Here is a 17,688-nt window from a genome sequence, read left to right as displayed (position 1 = left end):
ACAAAAAGAAACCTTTGAGCCATACATCTGTATAAACCGAGAATCAGCTTCCTCATTCACAGTGTTTTGCATTCAGATTAACAATGTTGCAGAATACAGAATAACAGAGTTGGAAGGGACCTTGGAGGTCTTCTAGTCCAACCCTGTGCAATCAGGAAACCCTATGCCATTCCAAACAAATGGCTGTCCAATCTTTTGTTAAAATCCTTTAGGGATGGAGCACCCACAGCTTCTGAAGGCAAGCTGTTATACTGGTTAATTATTATCTCAGGAAATTTCTCCCTAGTTCTAGGTTGGACCTCTCCTTGATAAGCTTCCATCCTTTATTTCTTGTCTTGCCTTCAGGTACTTTAGAGCAGTGGTTCTCAACCTTTCTAATGCCGCGACCCCATAATACAGTTCCCCATGTTGTGGTGACCCCCAACCACTTATACATCACCGGGTGCCAGGGGCATGGCCAAAGAGAAGGGGAAAAAATGGCGGACAGCCTTGTTTGGCGACCCCCGTGAAATGATCGTTCCACCCCAAATGGGGTCCCGACCCACAGGTTGAGAACCACTGCTTTAGAGAGTAGGTTAACTGTGCCCCTCAAATACTGGAAGACTGTACTCCTAGTTCTTCTCTTTGTTAAACTAGACATACTCAGTTCTTGAAACCATTAATTCCTGATACTATTTGTACCATGGTGCTTGAATTATTTCTACTTCAACTGGGATTCTCAAGTCTTCAATCAAAATAGAAAAGGCCCCGAAATAGAGAAAGTAATGAGATTATTTTGCAGTCTGCTACCACTTTTAGCACTAGGGCAGTGGTTCTCAACCTGTGGGTCGGGACCCCATTTGGGGTCGACCGACCATTTCACGGGGGTCGCCAAACAATGCAGTCCGCCATTTTTTTCCCCTTTTCCTTAGCTGTGCTACTCCCTTTTATTCTATTGGCTTTTGAAAGCCAATAGAATAGACTCTCTTGAATAGAGTCTAATTCTATTGGCTTTCAAAAGCCAATAGGAATTGTCCAGGCTGTCTCTGCCCTGCTGAGCCCGCCAAAAGTCCCATTCTGCAAACGGTGCTGCACCAGTTGAGTAGTCCTCGACTTATGACCGGTTGAGTAGTCCTCGACTTACGACCGGTTGGGGGTCGCAGCATTAAAAAGGTTGAGAACCACTGCACTAGGGGGTTTGGTAGCTGGATACGCTTTGGACATGTTGGACATCAACTCTCATAAGTACACTGATGGGAATTATGGAAATTCAAGCTAAATCAAAACAATTAACACCAAAACACTGACTGTTGCCAATGTACATTCATCACAGAAATCATTCCAATTTCTTTGAAGATGCACATCTGTTCTTTTGGTTGCAATATCTAGGACTAATGCATCTTTAATCAAAAGACTTTGTTTTTAAATGATAAATTTATGAAAGTAAGTCTTCCTATAATAAAGCATTTGACTCAGCTATAAGTCTTCCATACCAATTTAAAATAAAATCTCTGGATCAAAACAATCCTGTAAGAACACATGTTCTTTTGTCAAGAAATAAATGAGACCATACTCTGTGTTCACAAAAAAAGCTGTAGAATTTAATTTTTATTTATGTATCACATTTAGAAACTACCCATCTTCCTCACAGAGGAACTTTGGGCAGTGTGCAGTAGGCATAAAAGCTATAAATAAACATTATAAAAGGCAATTAAAACAGAATTCTGCAAATCTGGTTTTATGTGAATACAGTATCTATGTTGGTCTTTTGCAGCAAACACCATGAGGAGTGCTACAAGAATCTAATATATAATTTGTTTGAGATTTTAAGACACCTTTGTGAGAATGTTAAAATGAGATTATTCACATTGAAGCATTAATTTTTCATAAGATCTTTATTCTAGTACAAAGAAATCACGCAGAACAATCTCAAATGTAAATATTACTAGAAGGGTTTAAGTTTAATGTTAGTAACTACTCAAAGACAAAAGCATGATATTAATTATGAAACTATAAGAACTAAAAAACTCATTCTGAGTTACTTCCATTTGAAATTTTTGGACTGCATGGGAATACTGTAGCAGCTACGGTATTCATTACTTCATTACATAAAGTATATCATTACTTTGTGCTTATGGAAACAAGTGAGCTTATTGTCTCCACATTCCTACCAATACTGAGGTCATCCCATTTGTCATGTCATAAATTCATAAAGGAATAGTTTAATTTAGTAGTCACCATAACACTACACAACAAGGGACAAAATAAAATGAGAGTCCTGACAATATCAGTTCATTTTTACATCTAACCTGATTTCTTCTCTAAATCTAAGAAGAATATTAGACATCTTGTGTAATGTCTTAGGATTAAGCTAATGTTTTAAAACCTAGCCTAGAGTTTTGCACAAAATGGAATTATCTTCCGCTTCAACAAACTGTTTATATGCATCAATCTGTATTATTGTGTAGCTTCTAAAGTTCAACTAATTGAGATACTAATTTGAGTTAAAAAAATATACAGCAAGGTATTGCAATAACTTGATAGAATGAGAAGGTCCTTTAATTACAATAAGTAAAAACAAATGGGAAGGACAGTGTCCAACTCTGTACCTAGCACAAAAAGCAAAAAAAAAAAAAAAAAAAAAGTGGAAGTAATAACCACAGTGAGAAGTTATAAAGATGTTGCTTGAACAAATAACCTTTGCCCTTCATTATTATGAATAAGTAACAGAAAGGCTTTCCAAGGTTGTTAAATCTGGTGCATAACAAAATGTCCGGGTTCAGTCCTGAGCACATTTCCCTTAAAAGCAAGACCTATAAATTTATACAGATGAAACAGGATATGTTTAACTCGCTTTATACAGAGAACATTATTACTCTGTTCACAGGGCACACATTTCTCTCTGCAATGCAACACCCTCAACACTAAGAAGATTAAAGTCTGGTCACCCCCCCCCCCTACTCCTCCTTGGCAGACTGCTCCTCCTTTTAAATATTATTGTGGGAGAGAAATGCTGCCACTTCAAAGGCATTCTTAAACTAATTCTTTACTCCTGAGAGTGAGGTTCTTTGAATTCAGTTTGGCTTTATCTTATCATCCCAGTATGCATATTGTTTTATGCATAACAGAACAATTAACAGTACTGTATGTGATCGAATTCCTACAGTGATACAATTTTTTTTTTTAAAAAAGTAGAGATATACACCTGACTGATAGAGGAGCTACTACGCATAACTCAGACAACTGCCAAATTCTCAGCCAGAAGCATACTAAGAGCAAACATTTTTACTGAATGAATTTAAGAGTTGTTCTTCAGACTTTCAAAGCACCTTAAAAGAAAAGATATAAAATAACATGACAGCCAATAACATGACAACCAATTTGCTAAAGTAAAACAGAAAAAAAAAACCTTCCATAAAATCAACATAGGATTAAAAGCTACCAGGAAGAAGAGCTAAGCAGTGTTATACAGCTTAAGAAAAAAATCTTCACCTGGCATTAAACTTGAAATTGTATTACTGTAGACTTGTTTTCTGAATTAGAGCATAATAATTTTCATGACATGTTACTTCTATGGAGTTTATTTTAAAGTTGTTACTTTAATGATAGCAATTGTTATTTAGCATAATAATCCTTCTATTCAACCTAATCTTACTTCCTTTATATATTTGTTCTGCACTTTGATCTTCATTCTATCTGTATCTCAGAAACTTAGCATACTGTAATATGCACAGGCCATTCACTTTTTTATTCAGTCCATGTACATTCAGCACCCCTTCATTCTCGACCCTAGTTCTTCTCGTTTTATCATACACAGTCCCAGTGCATTCCACATGATATAATCAACTCACATTTCCATTTACTGCAATAAAATATGCAGAGGCAAGCAAAGATACAAAACCATTTCTACTTATTTTGACACTTTATCCTTTGCAACAGACCATGTACAATCAATAACCTTTCTACTACTGTAGTTGTCTGTCTTAAAATGTCTCTAATTGTGTTTCCATCTTCACTAGGCATTATACTAAGTCCCAAAAGTATTTTTTTTTTTTCAAAAGGCAAATTGGACTTTGTTTTTCCTTGAAGATGTTTCACTTCTCATCCAAGAAGCTTCTTCAGTTCTTCTTGGACGAGAAGTAAAACATCTTCAAGGAAAAACATAGACCAGTTGCCTTTTGAAAAAGCACTTTTAAAATAACCATAACTTGGATGACCAAGAATCTCTATAGACACTTATACTAAGATAGTCAAATTCATCTCCTTCCTGTAGTTTTTGACTATTTTTATATAACATGGAGTTATTTATTTCATTTTTCCTGTCAAATGCAATCATTTCAGTTTCAATACATGCATTTTTAGAACCATGCTCTTCATTATAGTATCGTCCAACATTCACCACAAATAAGTCTCAACTAATGACAAAACTACATAAAGACCTTACAATAAAATGGCAGATTTTATAAACACATGTGGGAGTTCAATTACCTGTAGCATGGAAATATTGTGTCCCCCCCCAAAAAAAACCAATTAAATTATGGCCCTGTTGGCACATATTTTGACTATGTCTCCACATAAAACCCCTTAGTCTTAATTAACAATAACTGATTAAACAAATCACAGTAATTAGTTTGTATATCATACTAAACCATAATGATTCATTCACACATCACATGGTCAAAATCAAGCAAACTGTCCTTTTTAATTCTAATTTTATTCTAATTTATAATAGTCACCCAACTCTTTTGTTTGAGATATAGAAATGACATAAATTGTTGCTTTATATGTATAAACCAGGACTTAACTCAATCAATAAATTCTAAAATAAGGAACACAGGAACATATATAGCTTGTCCATATGGATTTGATTTATTCAGGCAGATTCTTTAGTAACTTTCAGCTGACAAATGTTTGATGCCATTTAAAAAAAAACACAAGTTGCATGATTAAGACAGATCATTCTCAAATATCATTTCTGCCTGGACTAAACATTCCCAGAAAGAATTCAGGCAGGAGAGCCAATTTGGTTAAATGGTTAAGGTGCTGGCCTAAAAACCAGGAGATTGTGACATCAAAGCTGTGGGCAATGGTGCGATTCAGCAGGTTTGCACCAATTCGGCAGAACCGGTAGCTAATTTTTTGTTGCCCAGGCCCAGAATGGACTTCCGGAAGCGGCATCCACATAGAGAACCGGTTGTTCACATATTTGAATCCCGCCACTGGCTGTGGGGTAATTCTAAGCCAGTCACACTCTTTCAGCCCAACCCTCACAAATTCAAACCCTTGAATTTATAAAAGCGGGATATAAATAATAAAGCCAGAGAAAGGTAATGTAAATTTATTTAAAAGTACTTCTGCAATTACAGCACTAAAATTTATTTAGTTTTTGTGCCAAGCTCCCAGTTATATGTTTATTTTTAACTAAAAGCCCAGACTTAAATAGTATACAGATTTATGAAAGCCTAAAGAAATACATACCGGTACTGTTTAAATTCAGTATAAAGTCAATTATAAATAGAACTCAAAACAGAATATTATTACACTTATTTGAAACCATGACAATATTCTAGGACTCCTAATATAATTTTCTGAAAAGTTTGTCTTTATGAAGATGTCATTATTCTTTACAAAAAATGTTACCATTTTCTGTAGTAGTCTGAAAAAAATCATGTTTAAAACCAACATATTGGAAATTAATGTTCAGCACCAGGAATTGCAGCACCAAATGTAACTGAAAAGTACCAGTTAGCATGCTACGTAGTATATGCAAATCTTCTTCACAATTAAAGAAAATCAATACAAATTACTAGGAAGTAAATAGAAGCTAATTTGGTGAAATTGACTTCTGAGTAAGGAAGATTAGGATTTTGAAAAACCAAAGATCCCCCCCCCCAACACATACCAGGAAACACTTCTGCTATACATACAGAAACCAGTTTTTCTAGATCATGCTCATTAAAAAACAATAATCATTTAAGTTTCAGAAACTACCATCCTGATTTCAAGTTCCTCACATAACAAAGTACTGAAATGGATAATCATTCAGATATGCAGAGAATATTGATTTATGAAGCTTTACAGTAAAATTGAGATTTGAGAACCTGTTATTATTCCTCATGACTAACAAAACCCAAACAATCTTCTACATATTTCTATAGCCTATTAGAGACTTACTTCCCTTAAAATTTTTTAAAATAACTGAACAGAAATGATACAGCAAGTGGAACAAAAAAAGCAGAACAGTTGATTGGCAGTCAAAAATCAGAATGATCAAAGTAATAAAGATGAAAACAAACTAAAGCCCAAGATTCAGTATGATACCGTAAGTACAATATTAAGTGTTGAACTAATTCAGAACATTTAAAAATATAGAATTGGAATGTTATAAAACTATGGTAAATCAAACATATTTGCAAAGTTAGCTTTCTTACCAAATATACAGATCCACAGGCAGTATCTTATAGATGGAAACCCTGATGAATATTACTAATAAGCAATTAACAAAAGAAAAATATTGTCCAAGACATTATATTAACATTTATGAAACTCTGAATTAACACAAATAGTAACACTTTAATTAAAGCGTTGGGTATATAGTCGGGGTTCACACATCACTAAGACCTTTTTTTCAACCATAGTTTATTTGAATCAGTGATTGCAGTTATCTAATTTGCTAATTAAAAATTATGGATTCAAAGCATAATGATAATGTTCACACATTAACTACTGTAACTGTATCTACAGTGTTTTATAACAAGATAACAAGGAATATAATAAATACAAGACACTCAAACTACCGCTGAATAAAGGCTAAAAAGATTTAGATTCAAATTATGATTCCATAGTAAATCATTTGCTATCAGGTAAATTATGCCATAAATCTATTATTCAGTGCAAAGCAGTTTCATTTTATGCTGAAAACTACCATTTTCATTCACTTCTATACTATATATAGTTATTTATACAGTATTGAATAGCTAATTTATTTGCTAATCCCACTTGAAGAGCTAAAATGGGCTTGGCTAGTCTAAAGAAAAGAAGAAATAGGTGATAGCAGTATTTCAGTATCTGAGGAGCTGCCACAAAGAAGAGGGGGTCAAACTATTCTCCAAAGCATCAGAGGGCAGGACAAGAAACAATGGTTGGAAATTAATCAAAGAGAGAAGCAACCTGGAATTAAGGAGAAACTTCCTGATAGTGAGGACAATTAACCAGTGGAACAGCTTGCCTCCAGAAATCATAGGTGCTCCATCACTGGAGGTCTTTAAGAAGAGACTGGATGGTCACTTGTCTGAGATGATATAGGTCAGTGATGGCGAACCTATGGCACGTGTGCCAGAGGTGGCACTCAGAGCCCTCTCTGTGGGCACACCTGCCACCGCCGCTGCCAGCTGGCTCAGGTCCATTAGGCCTCCGCTGGCACCCAGAGTGGCAGCCCCACCCAGCACAAAGGAGGCGAAGCAGCTGGCTAGCAAGCTCGAGTAGAGGTGACAGAGCGCCCTCCTGTGCTCACTGGCCTCTGTGTGTGGGGGCTGATGGTGTCAGGCAGCAGCCACCCCTGCCTCACCTTGCCCTGCAACAATGGCACCCCCGCCCTATCCCCTGCCTCACCCCGCAGGACGAGCCTCCTGCCCACCGCCCCACACACCAGAGACCCCCTGGATCTCCCCCAATCCTGCCCAGCCCCCACAGGCATCCCCCCATGAGCAACATCATGGTGGCCATGCCCAGCCTGGCCACGCCCACTCAATCTGCCGTGACCACCGTAGCCATGCCCATCCAGTGGGCCACGCCCACCCCCCCCCAAGGGCACCACAGTGCTGATGCGGCCCTGGCACTTTGCGATAAATAAGTGGGTTTTGGGTTGCGGTTTGGGCACTCAGTCTCTTAAAGGTTTGCCATCACTGGTATAGGTTCTTCTGCTTGAGCAGGGGGCTGGACTAGAAGACCTCCAAGGTACCTTCCAGCTCTATTCTATTCTATTCTATTCTATTCTAAATAGCAAATGTCACACACACATAAGCTTTGTTGGTGTCAAGCAAAGGTAAATAGTATTTTTTTTTTCTTTTATAGGGCTTAGTGGCCACTCCAAACAGAACCAACTCCAAGCAGCATACCATTTTCCTTTTTGAAAATCAGGATAAAAACACATAATGATCAATAATCACTCAGGATTTATAATAAAAAAACATCTTTCAAATAGAATACCTTACAATATTTATATACAGACACAAAACAGAAAGGCCTGAAAGGTTAAAGATATATATCAATATTATTTCATCAATTCTAGATAGAAAACTTTGTCATCTTCTTACTGTATGAAAACTGTTCTGTGATCAAAAGTTCCACAGTGCAACTGAATCAGAAATGGCATATGGCTTCCACTGGTTAAGCCAGTGATGGTGAACCTTTTAGAGACCGAGTGCCCAAACTGCAACCCAAAACCCACTTATGCATTGTCGGGTGCCAGGTGGGTGTGGCCCATTGGGTGCGTGTGCTGCAGTGGTAACAGCAGACTGGGTGGGACTAAAAAGTTCAATCAATCAATTCCAACTTTGCAAGAACTTTTTTTTTCCCGTGAGAAGTTGAAATTGACTGATTGAACCTTTTTTGGGGGGTACACAGCGGTGGAGGCCTAAAGCGAAAAGGTTTTATAAAACCCAGCTGAAGGCCTAGGACTGGGGCGACGGCGCACGTACCCACAGAGAAGACTCTGAGTGCTGCCTCTGGCCCCCGTGCCATAGGTTCGCCACCACTGGGTTAAGATATCCATTAATATACTACTTTTATTAATGTCCATAAAGGAATAGGATAAGTAGCTTCTCAATACTAGAAAACTTATAAAACAGTAGCATTCATTCTGTGCGTTGTCAAGAGATATTACCATTTCTAATTTAACTCTCTGAAGGGGCAATCTGTAACCCATACCCTACATATATTTATCTGTAAAGTAGTCCCATAACTGCTTTTGGGGGTCCAGTAATCTGAGAGTATCTAATGTTGCCAAGGAAAACCATGAACACACCAATTATAAAGAACATACTCTGAGGATCACTGCCAACTGAATATTATTAAAATAGTGTGGGTGCTAGAGTCCAGCTGCAGAATAACCAAATATTATCATTTAAGTTTACTAACTCAAGTTGACTCAGCCTTCCATCCTTCCAAGGTCTGTAAAATGAGGTCCCAGATTGTTGGGGGCAATATGCTGACTCTGTAAACCACTTAGAGAGGCTATAAAGCACTATGAAGCTGTATATAAATCTAATTGCTATTGCTATTCCCTGTGGGCTGGACTCATTTTTAAGCATTGCATTCAGGTGTCATTGATCTGCATATAAAAACACAATTATCCAGATGTGTGCATATAATACATAAAACAACAAACATACAACATGTTAACCAGTGTTTAATCACAGGAAACTGCAAGAATAGGCTCAAGTTCTTAATAAATATAAAAGGGAGTTTTAAGTAAGAACAGATATACCTGTTTCATCATGAAAAATGTCTGCAAAAAAGAGGCAGAAGGTGGAATAAGAGAATTAAACCCATACATAAGCCTGTGCACTATTGTTTGAATGTTGAAATAAAAACTTGCTAAATGTCCCGTGGCAAATAAATATCTTTGTGTTTGATGTAAAAATAAATTGGAGTATTTCAAAGAGTTCGAGTACCTACTAAATCAGCCCACTTTGATTGGGAAAAAAAACAGGACAACTTTTCCCAGCTTACAATGCAGTTAATTTTTCAAGTGTGCCATAGGCTACTCTTTTATGGTTTTGAAAAATGTAGACTGTCAGGTCACTGGGGCTCCTGGCAAACAGGGAGTTAGGTAGAATTGATGTTCATTATCTTATTTGCTTAGAACAGTGGTTCTCAACCTGTGGGTCGGGACCCCATTTGGAGTCGAACGACCATTTCACGGGGGTCGCCAAACAATGCAGTCCGCCATTTTCTTCCCCCTTTGCCTTAGCTGTGCTACTCCCTTTTATTCTATTGGCTTTTGAAAGCCAATAGAATAGACCCTCTTGAATAGAGTCTAATTCTATTGGCTTTCAAAAGCCAGTAGGAATTGTCCAGGCTGTCTCTGCCCTGCTGAGCCCGCCAAAAGTCCCATTCTGCAAACGGTGCTGCACCAGTTGAGTAGTCCTCGACTTACGACCGGTTGGGGGTCGCGGCATTAAAAGGGTTGAGAACCACTGGCTTAGAAGATGATATTCCACAGACCAATCTCTTTAAGTGGGAAATTTTATTAGTTTATATTGACAAAGACTACAAAGGAGATTCAGTTTCTCTTAAACTTTATTGGCAGAAGCATTCACTGTGTCAAGCCTCTTTAAGCAAAGTTTCACAAATAGGTCTAAATTTGATCGAATTCTAGATCCTTAAACAAAAGTTATCTAATTCTGCAGCTAGGTCCATACAGCTACATGTAGTTCTCGACTTACGACAATTGAGCTAACATTTTTGTTGCTAAGTGAAACATTTCTTAAATGAATTTTGCCCCATTTTAGGATCTTTTATGCCACAGTTTTAAGTCAGAGGTCCCCAACCTTTTGGGCACTGAGGACCGGTTCCGTGGAGAGAGGTTTTTCTGCGGATTGGAGGATGCATGGTTTTATATGCTGCCTGCATCCCGCGGATGGGGCTTTGCTTGTTTGTGTGGACCGGTTGCTGGCATGGTACAGCCCGGTACTGGTCCACAGACCGGGGATTGGGGGCCGTTTTAAGTGAATTACTGCAGTTGTTAAATTAGTAACATGATTGTTAAGTGAATCTGGATTCCCCACTGAATTTTCTTGTAGGAAAGTCACATGACCTTGGGACACTGCAACAATCATAAATATGAGTCAGTTGCCAGGCATCCGAATTTTGATCATGTGACTATGGGGATACGGTCATTAAGTGTGAAAGTCATAAGACAATTTTGCAGTTGTAACTTTTAAGCAGTCGCTAAATGAACTGTTGTAAGTCGGAAGGGAAACAGAAAGCAAGAATTATCTGGGCAGTACTTATAAGAATCACCTCAAAACATGTAGTAACAGGAGAAAATCAACCCCCACCCCGTCCCAAAATACTGAGCAGCTCATTGTTTGCTTTTTAGCCTACAGTCTCCACCTGTAAGACAACTAGTTTCAAGTTAAAGCATTCCTGAAATACCACCCACCTTATTCCACACATTAAAAGACGCAAGAAGCCCCAGGACCGGAGTCTTTATGACTGCCAAAGACCCTGCGAAATTTTAACCAGCCGAATCTAGGTTCGAGTTTTCACACTTCTCCCACGACAGTGCTTGTAGCAGATTTATTGACATATTAAATTTATATAGCGCCCATCTCGCAAAGCAAGGCAATTCTGGGCCGGCTTATTCAAAGGCCACCCCCATACCCTGGCCAAGCCAAACCCTTCCACCCTAAGGCTCCCAATTCATCCGCTAAATATCTATGGGCTCCCGCCCCGCGCTGAAAACACCCTGCCCGATACCTACTCTTCCCTGTTCCAGCCTCCACCCCGTCTTCCCACTACCGCGCCTATTATTCTGAAGCCCTTGCAGGAGCGCGGCTTCAGACCGATTTGGAAGTTGTGTCACCGCTTTCCTCCCACCTCAGCGGAGCTCACCTTTCAGCATGAAGTCAACCCCTCAGCGCCACTCCCCCACATCCGTCCAAGCGAGCCTCTTCGCTTCCTTTCTCTTCCCCCCCCCCCTCCACAACCCCCCATCCCTCCGAGCCTCCTCACCTGTCGGCCCTTTCCCGTCCCTCGCCGCCCCGTTCCCCGAACTGGGGCACCCGCCCAGCCCCACTTGTCCTACCTACCCCCCCAGGCCGCGCGCGCGCTGAGCCACCTACCCTGCAAGCAACCACAACTCCTCCTCGCGCCGCCGCGGCCGCCTCTCCTTCCTGGATACCTCCGGGAGGGGCGTGCCCACCCCTATGCAAATGAGACCGGGGGCGTGGCTCGTCCGGCGCCTTTATTTCAAGCCCCCCCGCCCCCCGACGCGGCTCGTGAATAATTCATTTTCCTCACCGCGTTTACTATCCCGGCCAATCGGGAAGCAGCGAGTCTTGTTCTCGCTCCGTCTACAACCAATAGAAAATATCAAGGTCGGCCACAGAGGAGTTGGAAATCACGGCGAGAGTGCCGTAGACTACATTCGATCTGGTTTCTGAATGGCTTTTTGTAATGAGTCTTGGCCACGCCCCATATCCGCCGCGTTCTGGGCGTACCTTTTTCCGGTGGTGAAGACGGTGTAGCAGCCGGGTACAAAGGGCCCTTGAACGCAGCCCGGGAGGTTCTTTAGTCAGTGAGGTCACTTACGGCTGATTCTAGAATGCGAGGATGCGTTCGCATGGCTGTGCTGTTTTCGTTCTTTGCGAGCTTGAACGAACTGCTAAAAACAGACCTCAATTTGATCAGGTTGCATTTCTTTCCATCCAGATCTTCGGCTGCAGCTTTCAAGCGCAGGAGAAGTCGGGATGTATACCGACTCGCAATTTGGAAGCAAGCATCCGTAGATTCCGGAGGAGAAAAATGCATTGCCTCTTGCCTTGTAAGTACGGTGGTAGCAAACACATGAAGTCGGGCTTTATTACTTGAAACTGATATTTTCATTCACATTCTCAATTTAGCTTTAGTTAAGCCCATCCATCTTGAGTTTTGGCTAATGTTCTGCCTCTCCCCGTCTGTGTAATTAAAGGCAATAAGTATTGATTTATTCAGCTCTTCCTGGCCATTCATGGTAAGCACATCATGATAAAATTGATGGTCCTTAACGTTTCCTTGAATTAATGTGTCTATTTCCATTTACAAGCCATGGTTATTTTCCATATAGGGCAAAATAGTGAGCTATGGCTATTAGCTTTTTACCTACATGTGTGTATGCCTATAGAAGAATGTATGGGATGAACATATATAATACTCCTATTTTCCTGTAGGTGAAAATCCCATAGATGGGCTGGAAGAGAAAGGAGCTGGTCACCCATCCAGCTTCCTAAGGAAGGCCTAAACTTGTGGTTTGTAGGCCAGCTCCTTCAGCACTACATTAAACTGCTTCATCAATATTTCTGATTTTAAAAAGTATAGCTTTATCCAGTGAGAAGAACTAGATTGCTATGTTTAGGACCAGGCTCCAAGTCTTCAAAAACGAAGACAGTATTCCTTTAAATCAGAGGTCCCCATCCTTTTGGGTACCAGGGACTGGTGCCATGGAGAAAGGTTTTTCCGCAGACCAGAGGGGGTGCAATTTTCAATACTGCCAGCATCCCGAGGATGGAGCTTTGTTTGTGCGGACCGCTTGCTGGCATGCTGCGGACTGGTGCAGGTCCACCGACCGGGGGTTGGGGACCCCTGCTTTAAATCAATGCCTAGGAGTTGTGACTGAGGTTTTTTTTTTTTAAAAAAAATGTGATTAGTAGTCATGCAGTAACATTCTGAATACTGTGTTCTATATTTTAAACAGTATTTTCTAATGTTACTATTTCTAGTTTTGCATTACAGTATGTAATCACACTCATTGTTCTCATTCCTTATGCGGAAATTTACAATGCAAAGCAAACCCTCTGGCACCTGACATAAAGTATTGCTGTTTATTTGTGTCAGAAGCATCACAATTAAAATAAGGTATACTATATGACATAAAATTTAAAATATAAAATACAAGATTAAAATATGTACAATTAAATAGCTCTTGCCCAGAAACCAGCAATATTAATTGCATTCTGTCGCACTGCCATGAGGTCCTCAAGTTAACAAGCTGGATTTGCTGATTTTTTTCAGTTATGCAAAGCTAATCAGCCAGTCACTATGCTCTAATGCCATAAAGACTAGAAGTTGAATTGTGCTCCATGAAGACACTAGAAATGCATAAAAAGAAAAATGAGCAAACATTTAGTATTTTGTAAACATTTAGTATCAGCTTAATATTAATAGTGAGTTGAATTTAATCCCTGGGAATTGCCTATCTTTTTCTTTTGCTGGTGGTTTTTTAACAGACATTTTTGCTTGATTAGAAAAGACTGAAACTGGCCCAAATTACTACCTCATTTACCTTTTTGTGACACTACAGTATGGAATATATGATTACGTAGTGTCCAACTGGAAAGTCCAGCATTGCAAAATAAATTATTTTCTTGCTTTCATCAATATGTAGTTTTTGTGCTTCAAGGAATACAAACTGCCTCAGAGCAGTCATTCTGTCACCAAATTAACAATGACAAATTCAGATTTATAAGCCATCATGATGTAAGTAAATCCTGCTGGACTGGCTGCAACAAATTTCACAATATACAGGTAGTCTTCAAATTATAAGTTTACTTAGTGACTGTTCGAAGTTACAACAGCACTAACAAACAGCAACTTATGACCATTTTTAACCCTTATGACAGTTGCAGCAGCCTTATGGTCACATGATCAAAATTTGGACTCTTGGCAATTGGCTTGTATTTATGATGTTTGCACTGTCCTGAGGTTTTACGACCTTCTGACAAGCAAAATCAGTGGGGAAGCCAGATTCACTTAACAACCGTGTTACTAACTTAACTGCAGTGATGATTTGCTTAATAACTGTGGCAAGAAAGGTTGCAAAACGGGCCCAAATTTACTTAAAGCTGTTCTGCGTAACAAAGTTACAATGGCACTGAAAAAAGTGGCTTACGATCCATTTTTCACCTTTATGACCCTTGTAGCATCTCCATGGTCACGTGATCAAAATCCAGGCGCTAGGCAACGGGCCTGTGTTTATGAGAGTTGCAGGGTCCCGGGCCAGTGATCACCACTTGTAACCTAACTAGCTGGCTTCCAACAAGCCAAGTCAATGAAGAAAGAAAGATTCACTTAATGACTGAACAACTGCAGTGATTCTCTTAACAACTGTGGCAAAGAAGATCACAAAATGGGGTAAAACTCACTTAACAACTGCTTTGCTTAGCAACAGAAATTTTGGGCTCAATTGTGGTTGTAAATCGAGGACTACCTGTATAAAGACAATTCTGCATTTTCTTACTCAATTGTCAAGAAGCCAATCCCTGATCAACTCAAGATTATTTTTGAAAAGTAAGAAAGCATAAATATTCCAAGCGCAAAAAAGCAAGTTCTCTCTTTTTTTCATTATGTTATTCTGAAAACGAACTGCTAAATAAGGCTTTGGGGAACAATTCATAGGTGAAAATGACATTTTTGTCGGCAGGTCTCTACTCCTTGCATGGGAACAAGTCCTAGGTGATTGATAGGGCTGGAATGTTATATGCCTATGTGATTAAATCAAGGTACGATCATAATGTAGCCTGCCCAACACAGTTATAACTCATGAAAGTTATAAGGCGGGTCAATCATGTAATTGACCTCACTTTATGGCCTTTTTTTCAGTGGTTGTTAAACAAACAAAGTGTGCTATGGGCGAGGTTGATTTTCAGCAAAGCTCGTATCAATCAACTGACTGTGGGACCCTGCAGATGGCCATAAATGTGGCCCAGGTGCCAAGTGCCAAAAGTGTGATCATGTGACTGCTGGGAAAGGGGTGACTGCCAGAACTTTGAATCTGGATTGTAAGTACTGCACCAAGTAAGACCATCAGAACTTCCAACAGTCACTCAGCAACTGATCATAACTTGAGGACTACCTGAATGTATAAAGCTACACCTACCTTAAGAGCTACAGACATTTGTTACATGTTAATCATCCTGTCCATTCTCCCTGTTGGTCTATTTTTAGCACATCATGATCTCACCTCTAAAAATAAGTATCTCCAACTGGATGCTCTCCAAGCCATCTGGAAGGCAATAGGCTGAATAAATCTTCTATTACCTATCTTTTCAGTTCTAAAATTCATATTCTCATGATTCTGTATAGGTACTCCTCAACATAGAACCACAACTGAGCCCAAAATTTCTGTTGCTAAGTGAGACATTTGTTAAAGTGAGTTTTGTCCCATTTTACAACCTTTCTTGCCATAGGTGTTAGGTGAATCAGTGTGGGTGTTAAGTTAGTAACGTGGTTGTTAAGTAAATCTGGCTTCCCCATTGACGTTGCTTGTCACAAAGTCGCAAAAGGTGATTACATGACCCCAGGACACTGCAGCCATCATAAATGAATCATTTGCCAAGCATCTGCCTTTTGATCACATGACCTTGAGCATGTCACAATGGTTGTAAATGTGAAAAATGGTCATAAGTCACATTTTTCAATGTTATAACTTTGAATGGTCACTAAATGAATGTTGGTAAGTCGAGGACTATCTGTTTTGAATTAACTCATTGCCGAGATTCACGTGACTCATTGCAACTAACTATACTGGCTAGGTTTATGCAATACAGTATCCTGAACAATCTAGCCAACCACATTTTAGTCTAGCATAATTCACCCTTGATGTCACAGCTACACAATCTTGCTCCTACTTATTATAGTTATATATATATATCCGTACAAACACCAAAGCATCTTAGAACAGTTTAAACCAGTATTTTTCAACATTGGCAATTTGAAGAGGTGTGGATCTCAACTCTCAGGATTTCTCAACCAGCTTTGGTTGGCTTAAATTATAGCCAAGATGCCATTCAGCCACATATAAGGATTTGATTTTTGCTAACATTTGTCAAATTTATTTTATCTTTCATTCCACAGCCTTGACGCCACTTTTTATTCAGAGAAGAATCTATGGATTGGAATGCAAGGCTATGAAGAGTTTGTTCAGGAACCATTGCTCAGGAATCCAAAAGTCATTCTCTGCTTTTGTCTTGTGTTCTTTCATTAAGGCAGATATACATAAACGCCGATTCAAGGCCAAATACAACAGCAAGTTAGGCTGGAAAACAATTAACTGTAGAAAAAAGTATTGTATTCCTCTTCACATGTAAGTTAATTGGAACGGAACAAAAAGGTTTCTAAGGTAGGCCTGCTGCCTCCTCTTATAGGGCCCTACTCCTATGTAAAAATGAAAAGCTAAGGCTAATCATTTGTGCTCTCTACTACTGGTGAATGCGCGCACACATACAATCACAATGAATTGATACACTTCAAAATTTAACCACTATCTCTACAAATCAAGAGTACACAAATATCTACTATCTTATCTGCTAGCTCTAAGTAGGTATTCTCAAATCTGGAGCAACTCCACATGAAGGCAACCTAAACTCCATCTCCAGTCCACACCATCCAAATGATGGGGGTTTCTTGCAGAATGTCAGAGAGCAATTGTTTACAGAAGACAAGCCTTTAAATATTGGCTGACATAAGACACAAGACGATGTCGGTGCAGATACTTATGTAGAAGCCAATCCACCAAGAGCTGTATGCATGATGGCTTTCTTCTAGTCCAGTGATGGAGAACCTTTTACAGACCAAGTGCCCAAACCGCAACCCAAAACCCACTTATTTATCGCAAAGTGCCAGGGGACCATCAGCATTGTGGTGCTCTCGAGGGGGGTACGCAAAAACCAGGGGCGCAAAAATGGGTCACCGTGCTGCAAGGCGCAAAAATGGCCACTGCTGCACCGTGGGGTGCAGATACAAGGTGCTGCACCAAGCAAGGGGCAGCGCTAGTATCATGCAGGCACTAGTCCCGCCTCATTTGCAGTGCGTGCATACTCGCGGCCCTGTGCATGCACACGTACATGTAAAATACTTTCCCCTCCCTTTTCTTCCAGTCCACCAATCGACAATGGTTGGTGACCTCTGCTCTACCACCTCTACTCGAGCTTGCTAGTCAGCCGCTTC

General features: G+C 39.8%; 1 protein-coding gene across 4 annotated transcripts in view; it reads right to left on the bottom strand.

Moving 5' to 3' along the window:
* The window catches only part of LLGL2 (LLGL scribble cell polarity complex component 2), a 66,778-nt gene extending 54,640 nt beyond the window's left edge, over positions 1-12,138 (bottom strand). Inside the window, exon 1 of one of the 4 annotated variants that reach the window (XM_039342941.1) lies at positions 12,007-12,138. The gene's annotated coding sequence lies outside the window, so the exon portion shown is untranslated. Of the gene's footprint in view, positions 1-11,598; positions 11,619-11,718; positions 11,739-11,828; positions 11,956-12,006 lie in introns of those variants that run through there. The other 3 variants (XM_039342940.1, XM_039342942.1, XM_039342943.1) reach the window with 3 other exon arrangements.
* Between the last annotated feature and the right edge of the window lie 5,550 nt (positions 12,139-17,688).

This window comes from Crotalus tigris, unplaced genomic scaffold (assembly GCF_016545835.1).
Source record: "Crotalus tigris isolate CLP2741 ecotype Arizona unplaced genomic scaffold, ASM1654583v1 scf7180000017814.3102382, whole genome shotgun sequence".
Lineage (NCBI taxonomy): Eukaryota > Metazoa > Chordata > Lepidosauria > Squamata > Viperidae > Crotalus > Crotalus tigris.
The sequence above is the reverse complement of the archived record's forward strand: the minus strand, read 5'-3'. Positions and strand labels throughout refer to the sequence as shown.